We start from the raw sequence: 11,649 nt of genomic DNA on the forward strand, positions 1-11,649 counted from the left end.
AATAAATCAAGAATTTGTTATTTGGCTGTGATGTACTAGCATGAAATGATCATCTTTGGGCTTCTAAGTGGCAGAGAAATATCTTTCAACCTATTGCTATAATTTTTGGAGTGACCTTACAGAGTGTGCCAAGCATTTTTACTCACATTGGGCTTTGCGAAGCCTCTTAAAAACTACTGTAAATTGGAAGTCAACTTTTTTAATCTAACCAACTGATGGCACACTTCAGCTAAATTTTGAATCACACATGACTTGTACAGAATAAAGTAAATCCAAGTAACATTATCCATATTTGAGAATCCCTAAATGATATGGTAGGTTTCACAATAACTAGCATTCCATTACTCTAAAGCTTTTAACAATGTGGCTTTCAGAGATCGATCATTCTCTTAATTAGTTTCTAGTTCTAACAAAGTTTCTAGTGGTCTCTGATATCATTTAAGCTCCTTAAACAATATGATGTAATTCTCTAGTTATCTATGAAAGCTGACAGGTTACTACCCCATATCAGAGTGACCTATAGGTAGCTGTCATCTCTGTATATTTTTACATGTAATGGTACAAACACTGCAAGGGAATATCCCTCACTGCTTTTTAGAATCTACAAAAAAACAAAAAAACCACACTGATTTCATACTAACTGAAAAAACACCTTTCTCTAAATACCCTAACTGATCAGAGGAGAAGATATATATTAACAAAGGTACAGATCAACATTATGCTAGCCTATGCCATTTAGAATAGCCAGTGCCTCTAACTCTACGAATTACATGCAAAAATCTTCCCAGCACCAAAACCCCAAGACACATGTCCTGTATGCCTCAGAGAGCTGAGGGGGAGAAGGCGTTCCACAGGCAGACGGTAATGTTTTTCCCCAAGAGATCCATCGCTCTTCTGCAGGTTTGGGCTGGGAAGGCTGCTGGGCTCTGCAGGGACTCAGCACCAGGGACGCATCCGCCCTCGCTAGCTTGGTTCCTCTCACAGCCAGCCACAGGCTCGCTGCTCTTCATGTGATAAAGTCATAGCCTGGGAGGCACATTTGAACTGCATGCAAACATATGCGGCTCCATAGCCACAGAATTGCTACCCTCTAGTGCTTCCCTAAGCCCAAGTTCTGCAAGTATGTTAAGGGCAACCTCCTTGGGGACATGACGGGGTTATTCTGCCTTGCCAAGAAAACAGGAAACTGAGAGAGGCTCTGCTTCAGGATCTCTGATAGTAAGGAAAACAAGAGGGGGAAAAAGTTTCTTCAGCATGTTAAAGCTGGTAAATAAGAACCTGGAAATAATCATATGCAATCAAAATAAATACATTCTGCCATTTCTAAGACAGGCATTTCCACCAGGCCCATTTTTCTTGGCATATTCATTAGGCCACATCCTGAGGCTTCATCTCATACCTCCCTGGCATCAGATATATGAGGGAGTGAAAAACTACAGGGTCCAGCACAGCAAACAGTATTAATCACTACCCAATACAATTTTAAGATTGAAGAGTCTGCAGCTTACAATCATAACAGATATAAGATGGAGGGATTCTTAATTTCTCCCCACAATACATTTCTCAACTGGATTTTTTTTTTCCTGGTCATGTACTTATCTTGCCATGCTGGGCTCTTCATGGCCATCCACTAGATATTACATGACTTACCCAGACAAATAGATTACTGCTCTTCCTCTAAGCTCTTTACCTTTAATCTCATAAATTTCCATTTCGTAGGGTCCCATACAGCCAGTTCTCCTTACACTAAGCAGCACTGGTACCAGCAAGGACCAATCCGTGTGAACATGCTAAACTGTATAAAGCTCCAAAAAGGTCGCATCACATCTCCTCATAAGCTACCAACAACGGCTTCTTCACCTCCAGCCACAGCCTCAGTGAAGGTACAGGCAACCAGCTGATTGTAAAATCAGGGAAAAAACTAATATGTGGGCTTGAATGAAGGAACAGAAGGATTAAAGAGGAGAAAGTCTGACATGCCAACTTAAAATATGAATCCCTTTCAGAGTCACTTGGTTTCTCTGGATAAATCTATTCTAAATGTCTTTATTTTTACCACTGGAATCTTCTAAGACTGCCATCAGGCAAAGCCAGTCCAAATGAGCCCCAGGTCTCCCCTATTCCCTTTGTTAGTCCTTCCTCTGTTGTAATGCTTTTCTTTAAACAAGAAACTATTTGGTTCAGGGCATCATCATCAAACCTCATGGAACCAACACATATCAGCCCAATTTTTTAGGATAGCCAAAATTCATCTGAGAAGCAGAATATCCGCAGTCTAGTGAAATGGCAGTTGGCACGCTATGGCAGTCTGTGAGACGCAACTATACTCTATTGTGCATGCTTTTTTTCTGCATTACTAACAGGCCTTCTGATGAACCCATTTGGTGGGCAAATAGATTTGTCTCCAAAGAGGAGTTGCTGCCATTTAGCACAGAAGGTGCTCATAAAACACCATGAATTTCTCCAGGTTAAGCTACTATGTGGAGTTTAATCACTAACTAGGGGCTAGTACAAAGCCATTCAGTTGAGAGGCACAGCTGTAATGGCTCACAGAGTATTGTTACAACCCAGCTGCACATAAATTAAACCCATTAGGCTTCAATGCACTCAGCTATCACAGAAGTGCTTCTTATTTTTTAAAGGGGTTATGGTAAAATCAATCCAACTAAATGAGACTGAAACTCTGGATCATTTTGCATTCTTTATTCTTTGGAAATGCGACATTCTATTATCTTTCCAAATGGGACAGGAAGAGAAGAGGGCACATTAATATTATAAAGTATAGTTCTTGTCTGGAATATGTAAAAATAGCAACTTTCTATTCAACAGATGTGCTCCCTGTTCTCAGTCACTGTGCTTGACTTTCACCTGATACAAATGAGCATAAAATTGCACAATGCAAGAGATGGTAATTCACAGCAGCTATGGTATGAAAGTAGTGGTATACAACAACTGGTCATTCCTATTAGTGGCCCCAAACTAACAAGCTCAGTCTCAAGAGAATAGACCAGATCCTGTTTTGATATGTTCAACAACAGAACTGCTTACCTTTTTTCCAAACCACCATGCTATGGCTTACACATTTAATAGGGCAGACTGTGGCCTCGTGGGGACAATGCATCAGACAAAGAAATGCCACTTGGGTCCTGAAATGGTCATAAGGAAATATTTCAGCTACAACTAATATGAGGACAGGTCATGCTAGTTCTAATCGCTTTAATGGAACCAAAAAATGTTTCCATCTACTAAGACTTTTGGGGGACTGGAAGGGGTACTCGGCATCCTCCTTGTGAAGCATGCTATTGTGTAAAGTGTTAAGTCAAGATTCCCAAGGCCAGGAAAAGCACTTGAACCAGTAACATAGTGGTCAGGGCACCAGCCTAGGAAAATTCCAGTCTCTGCCTTAACAACTGTTTTTATGTTTTCTCTCCAGGCTGTATAATAAAATCTTCATAGACAGTGCAGGGAGAAGAGAACAGTACTCCTCCCTTCCAGATGGCTGGGCACAACACTGTGGCACGGCATTCCCTCCCCGGCACAATGCATCGTGAGGTCCTAGCTATACAGTGGCATGGCTTTTACAGGACACATCCACCAAAACTTGTTCTCTAGGATTTAAGGCACTCCCCAAAGTGAAGAGAAAATTGAGCCCAGGAGTCCTTCATATAGAATGACTATTATGCCAATTGCCATCATATAAATTTTGGGCTTCCTCTAACTTATTTTTTAAAAGGGAGAGTTTTACTTTTCCTTTCAAAGAAGAGCTGAAAGTGCCTACCCTCCGTAGAGACATCAAGACTGTGGATTCTAAGTGTTTGGAGATAACTTCCTGTAGCATACAGGAAGGTCCCTGGAGAAGACAGGATTTCAGGTATGCCCTGTGTCCTCCCAGAATATCCCACTTCCTACCAGTAAACAGCTTTCAGCTCATATTTACTCAGATAGTCTGTATTAGATCCCATTGTCAAACACCTCTGCATGCATTGTACAGGAATCACAGACAACAGCATTTTGTTGTCTTTTGTTTTTCTCCTAGAGAACACTTATTTATCCAGGCTTAATTTTTCCTTTATCAAATGTTTTTCCATATATTTGTCTTACAAGAGTTTAATACTTTCCAGAAGACCTATGTATAGCATTGAGTAAGTATGTTAAGTATGAAAGAAAACCTCCAAAGACTCACATAAGTAAGAGAGGCAGCTATTTCACATATAAGTGGTTCATTAGAGCCATCTGCTCAGCTGACATTACAAATAGACAGAAATGATGCATCTTCCTAAGTTCTCTCTATCCATTACTTCCTATTTCAGGTTTGTATACATATATATCCAAAAAATTCTAAACTCCACCATTATTCTCTTGGGATGTGTAATTAGTGGTTTGTCTATGCACTGGGGGAGATGCTTCTCTCTGAACACATACTAATCAAAGTATCATGAACAATGATTTTTGTGGTAAAAGTATATGGAAATCTTTTACCCCATTCTCCTGCCTATGTAGATATATTTGTGCCAGCCAGCTGAGAAAGTATGATGTTTCAAAGGCACCAACAAAGTTCATATATACTGGACAGTGTGTAACTTTAATATTTTCTGGGAAACAGAGAATGAAATCTAGATATAAAAATAGATGTGGTTTAGCCTGTTCATAGAAAATTCTGGATTCAGGAACAAACTGAGTCCTTATTCTAATATATTATGCAAAGCTGCTTTCACCTTCAGTTATAGATGAATACATGAATATATATGGATGTGAGTAAAACGGCTCATTAACTTGCATGAATCTTTACCCTGGTATTTTAAAGAACTGAGGCTCCCACAATCACACTCTCTGTCCATCCATCAGGTTTCTTCCCCATTCTCTTCTTAATAACCTGGAACCTCTTCACTAATTTCAACCAAATTGAACCGAAAGTTAAATTAAGCAAGAAAATCAATTACAAAACTATTAGGAAAACTGGTGGTTGAGTATGGGGAAGGGACACAAATTAGAGTCTCCTCTCAGGAGAAGACCTTTAGAAGTCTGTCCCTCAACCATTTCCAGAGCCTGCTGGCTACTAAGCTTGTTCATGCTGACTGGCTAGACAGCACACAGGTAGCCCAGAAGCAGCTACACAGCATGTTCCCATTTGCCCATTAAACAGGGATGAGAGGAAGAGGACATGTGGGAGGGAGCTAGAAAAGGGGCCATGTGACAGTCAGATGAGGGTGCTGGAAATACTAAGTGAAAAGGAATGGTGTTAAAGAGACAAAGGTCACAAACCCATAGGAGATCAGCCTTCATTCATTCTGTTGATCACAGGACAACTTTTTATGCCATGCTTATCTGATTGGTTTATAACTACAATGTGGAGACAAGCAAAGCCTCCCTGTAGACAAAAGCAAGACTGATGTCAATTTATGTCCCTGTGGCATGGGCAGATGTATCTACATTTCTCTGTTCTCCCTCCTTGGCTGTAGAAGCATAAGGTTAGGTTCAACTTTATATTCAGTTGTAATCTATGGTTTGGCTTTTTCTTAAAATACCCATAATCTTAGGAACTTTAGATTCAATTTGAGTATACAGTTCTAATAAAGCTTTTATCTGAAACATATTTTTTCTACTTTTCTGGTCATTCACAATGGTATGCTTACTGCTGATTTTGATCAAGCACTGGCTTAAAGTTAAAGCTGCATTTTTGGTTTATTCACGTAACCAATGAACTCCATACAGATTACAAATATGTCTTGGTCACTTCACTTTCCCATTAGCATCATCAAAGGTATAAGCCTAAAACCAACAGAAAAAAGCAGCATGCCCTGAATCAAAGTCATTCCCTGCAAGATGAAATTGAATTAACAGAAACCTATAACATTTACTGTGGCATACTTTACCTGAGACAAATATTTTACTACCAATTTTAATAATTGAAAATATAGATAATTTTACAACTGTCTAATAGTCTTTGTAATGTGCAACCTAAACATACTCAGATTTCATGTGTCAGGATAAACAGGCTGTCTAAGGGGTCCAGTGAAACTTTTTCTCCCAGTGTAGAACATTGAAATTCTACCTAGTTTAGAAATCATTAATCCAAAATTTCCATAATGCAAAGAATATCTGCGAAGAGACAATTCAGTGATGAATACTACCATCTGCCATTCTGCCATCTCTTCTCCAAGGTAGGATTATATAGCATCCTTTTTGTAATTGCTTACATAGAGAATTCATAGCAAAATGTACTTTATCTGTTATTAATGTAGTCAGTCTTTTCTGTTTTTACCTTTGAGAAAATTGTTAATCATATTATGTACTTCTGTTCCTTTTCATATGGGCTCCCTTTTTTTTCAGCAGTAGCATCACATGGCCAGCCAGCTGCTGACCACCTGTGAGAGCGAAAGACTGGAGTCTGGGAATTCTTGAATTAAGTGTACTCTGGGGTTTGTTTATATTAGTCTGAATCCCTCCATCTTCTGGTGTCTAGTATTGTCACTGGGAGGGCTTGCAATCCCACTAGATGAATCAGTGACTCCACCATGGCAAATTCTGGTCTAGATACTCCACAACTGTGTATTGGCATAGTTTTGAGCTCAACAGAGACAAGCTCATTTACACCTGCTGAGCAATGAGCATCCTGTTTCTACAAAACAGCGATAAAGGTAAAGGATAGTCTTAATTAACATAGACTGGACTCTTATTTTATACCTTGTGAACTTGAGTCAAATTGATGAAAACAACGGGAAGCTTGCAAAAATACTGGTTTAGGGTCTTTCAGATAACTGGAAGGTGACAGGGAGAGGAAATCCAGTGCTGTTACTGGAAATTTCTTATTTCAAAATATATTAGCTTGACCAGCGAATAACATGCTCCCTTTTAATTCCCATGCTCTTTATAAGGCTCCAGCCAAGATCCACAGAAAAAGAGAATAGATGTTTAAAATTAATAAGAAGCCTTCCCAATTGCTTTGATAAGTCAAACTGAAAAGTGGATGTGGTAAAACTTTAATTTATAGCTCTGATTAAATAGTCTTTAATTGCCTATTTCACAATTTCCTTTAAAATGTTCTTTGGGAAGCACAATAATTTGATTCCACTGAGACTTGTGTGCAAATGTTTAATTCTAGCAAAGAATCTGAACTTTACATGACCTCTGGAAAATGGTAATTATTTTTTCTTTGCTTGATTTGTTGAGCTTTTGGGTTGTTCACTTTGAAGATCAGAAAAAAATCTCCCCAAAAACTAAATTTAGCATATGCTCTGGAGCCTGAGGTAATTATGGAACAGTTCATCCCTCTTCTTTTAGATAGCTAAGAGTCAAATCCTGCACTATTGTACTAAGTGGGAGCTTCAGCACTGATTTCAGTAAGAACTGGATTAGATTTATAAGGAAAGGAATGGGGACCCTGGCATTGAAGATCCAACATCGCCATCTATTGGACTCACATTCAGGTGAGAGTTACAAATACTTCAACCCATCTGAATTTGGTGGATTTTACACACTACAAATTCAGCCTCTTTAACAGTAAGTCAGGAAGACTTTTCTTTTAAGGCAGCAAAAGGATTTAGATTTCCAATCTTCCATTTCAATTAAGTCCCTCTCAGAAATTATGCATTCCTGATGCTGAGTTGGTTTTGTCTAAACAAGATATTCCTTTTCACAGTAAAATCCATGAAGAAAAGTTCAGATGTAAGCTTACAGACAAAGTCAGGTAACGAAATTCTGCAGGTGCCTTTAAAAATCCCCTTCTCAAATTTCATGAAGTGGCAATTTGGTTTCCATACAAATTCTTATGTCTTAAAGTTTTATTCTGTTCTATTGTAAAAAAGAGAAAACACTGCTCGGGTAACTCAGGACTAGAACCAATAAAAAGTAATGCTGTGAAAAAGCATTCCTTTGATTCACAGCTTCCTGACACTACATGCATTCTTTTGGTAGAAGCTGTTCAGTTTTCATTTCTGAAATAACTCACCTTCCTACTTAAAACACATGAGTTGGCTACAGTAATAATCAAAAAATAAAAGAAAAGCTATTTTCCAGAATGCTGAATAGCAGCAGCACATACTGTACTCCACTGCAGTACGCCCCAAACAGCCCATCTGTAGCCTGTGCCATCAGCTGTGGGTGCAGGATGTATCTTTCCAATGTTGGTATTGTACCAGTATTGTAGCCAATGTGGCTTGACAATCCTTATGGCCTTAACAGCCACACTAATGCACTGTTGCTGTATGGCTGCTGATTTACATTATTCATGTCTCAAGCAGCACAAGTCTGATTTTTTCTCAGGGATGCATGCTTTTAAAATATATTAGAAGTTACCAGCAGCAGATATACTTTATAAACTTGGGTGTAAATTGGCCGTTTTCAACCAATGACAAAGGCTCCAGCTTTCATTACTGTATAAAAATCCAGAGTCCAGCTAAGGGATCCTAATGAAACACTGAATTAAGAGGAGCTGCAGTAAGGTGGGGTGACAGGGCAAGCCTGAAACAGGTTACAGGTAAAAGACCCTTTTAATGTGCAGAATTCATAACCCTCACTTGCACTAGTGCTTCTCCTGCAAAGTCCATGTGTTCTGTGAAAAACGTGAAGCATGTATATATATTGCTCAGATGGTGGGCCTCACATTGGCTCTACCAGGTGAATCATCTGCTGTAAATATTAGTACCTGAAAATGTCTAAAAACTAAAAAATTCAAATGCCTACCTTCATAGCCTCTAGCTGTTTGAATCCAGGGTTTTGGTTCAGTTTACAGGCAAAATTTAAACACCATAACATCATTTATATTGTATGAAACTGAAATGGTGAGAATGAACAATTTTAGGATCACCTCAACATTTCAGGAAAATAAAAATATTTTTGAGATACAAATGTGAAATGTTCACTGGATAAGGGAGCTCAAAACTGGAATAACTCACAGTTCATGGAAACATTTAAAGAAATAATGCAACTTTCTGGAATGAAATACTAGCAAATTATTATTCACAAAGTCAAATGTAATACACGGATGGATATCAGAAGTCTTTAGGAGAGAATGCAAGCTGTAGCAGGAAGAGCTGCTCTTACCACAAAAAACTCAGAATATTGTGTTTCAAGGGTGATTTTTCAAAACACAGGAACAGCTGTTTTGCATGCTCAGCTTTCATGTTTATGCATATAAATCAAGCAAAAGAACAAACAAATGAAATCCAGCAGTTTAGTCGCCCAGTGCGTTCCTGAGGTCACTGTAATTATGCATGTAGATTAGATGCCTCCTTGTGTGCATAGCAGGCTGTCTTGAAATTCTGTCCATAGATATTGAAGCTAGACTCTCCTGGTATGAGAATTAGTTGCCAGGTATTGTTCTTATGAGATTGTTCAACAGAAAACCACCTGATTTGCAAAATTTAAAACTATTTTATGCCTATTATTTTATTTTGTGAACATTTTAACCTTTGAAATATCAGAAATATCAGTTCTGGTTGTCTCTGGTCTTGTCAGAAGACATTTTAGTGAACTCAAGGATATGGGCTATGAATTTCAATAACTTCACTTAAAGAGCAGAGACATTTTACAAAATGCCAAGTAGACAAAATAGAGAGTAACTGATATGAATTTTAAAAATACGTCGTTTTAACAATCTGACTAAAATGCCCTACTCTGCCAGTTTCCTTCTTGTCTTCTGTAATAGTATTAACAGTTGTAAAAGGTAGACAAAAATCCAAGTTCTGAATCTTAAAAGCAGTGAGAAAAAAGTATTTGTATACAACCTAGCAGAAAACTTTCATGTCAAAAAGAAACAAAAGAATATAAATATTTTTTCACATTACTTTTTTCTGTTTCTTTCAGCACTAGTGAGAAAGTTATGAGTCAACCCAACATTCTTCAGTTACTGCAGTTTTTCTTTTGGTAGGTACACTACACTGTACTTGCACGTTGATCATGCCAGATATCATCATCATCAGGCTGTGGATTAATGAAGAAACAGGAAAAATTTTGAAAGAGTAAAGAAGGTCTTGCTGGAGGAGAGTATGGAGATGCAGAATCTTTCTCTGACTTTACCTCTTCAGCTTACGCTTGGCTCAAGAAAAGATACACAGTGACCCTGGATTCTGCTGCATGCTTACCCCGAGAGGTAAACTCTGTCAAGACAGTGAGTAAATCTCACCAATACAAGCTAAGGCTTCCATAACCAAATTCTTATCCAAACATGTCTGCTTATTCAGGATTTTATGTTCTTGATTTTTTCAACAGGTGTTCTGTTAAATAAACATTGCTGCTCTAAAAAATCCCTTAGCACGAAGAAGATTAAACAAATGACACTGAGATTTCATTTTTTGTATATATACAAGCTTCAGCTATTCATACACTTCCACTTAGAGCAATGAATTAGAGGTTCTAAAAGACTGATTAAAGCTGTAACATGTTCTGTGTTGGAACAAGTGACATTTTTTGGTAAAAGCTGACAAGTGCCCTATAACCTCTGGGGTAAGTGATTCTTACTAAAAAGTTTACATTTGAAAATCCTGTAAGAGAGCCTGTTTATATCTTTTTCAAACATTAAGTAACCTATGTACAAAACACTTCCATGAGGAAAGTTAGAGTGTAAAGAAGGGAAAGTGAGACATACAGTGCTAAGTGAGCACTTGGGAACCTTAAAGGCTGAAGTTACACACATTAGCTACATGGATAGCTAATGGAGGTTATAGTCTCTGGCTCTTCATTTGCTGGGTGGAGGATTGGTCTCCCAATGGTGGCGAGAGAGCTCTTTGGTTCTTCTGGTGGGTGTTTAATCCCTGAATAACAGTAAAGTCTTTGGGCTTTTAACTCCTGTTGGCACTCACAGGCATTTCCACAGGAAGGATATTTTATTCAGAGACTTTCACTGAGCTGCAGCTTGCTCAGGGCTAACCTCAGGACAAACCAACAGTACTAAACAGCAGCCATGAGGCTCAAAGGTCACTCTGCTAAAAAGGGTTCCTGGGGACGCCCCAATTTTCAATGGAGTAGGACCATGGGAAAGCTTGCCCTTCTTGCTAGCTCTAGAGAAAAACATTCCCTAAATGAAATTCCTAATGCATTCCCTAAATGAAATCAGGGAATTGAGCTTCTGGTGAGCTGCAGCATGTTCCCCGTTTTGTGTTGGGAGAAACATAATGCTGACTAGATTCCAATTAAATAGTTCATGGAGCCCCGAAGTGTTTCCACACCAGAGGAGATGCTGGCAGAAAATTTTGTTGGTAAAATCTGCTATTTTTTCACACACTTCTTCATGTGAAGCGTCAATGAGATGCTATGTTTCATCAAAAGTGAGGAACCGTAATTATAACTGTGTTGATTAGGAAAAACTGCCGGTCATTTGGGGTCAGCAGCCCCATGGCATGTGTGCCAAAGGTGGCAGACAGATTTTGGATAGTGCTCAGCAGGGCTGGCTAGGGACTGGAGTTGTGAGCCACAGCGTTTCTGAAAAGCAAACTGAGTTTGGGGCTCCGTGGAAGCTAGAAACCCCTGCCTTACACAGAGGCAAGATAATACCTTGCCACTGAGCAAGGTATTTTGAGCAGCAGTTCAAAATTTTAAGGAGTGCCGGTTCCTGTTGAGTTTTTACTGGCAAACAAACTCTTGTTTGGAAAAGGGAAATACAGGCTGGCACACCACCCTGTTGTGCCTACGATTCTTCTTAGGGATGAAACC

This window comes from Apteryx mantelli, chromosome 14 (genome assembly GCF_036417845.1).
Source record: "Apteryx mantelli isolate bAptMan1 chromosome 14, bAptMan1.hap1, whole genome shotgun sequence".
Taxonomy (NCBI): Eukaryota; Metazoa; Chordata; class Aves; order Apterygiformes; family Apterygidae; genus Apteryx; species Apteryx mantelli.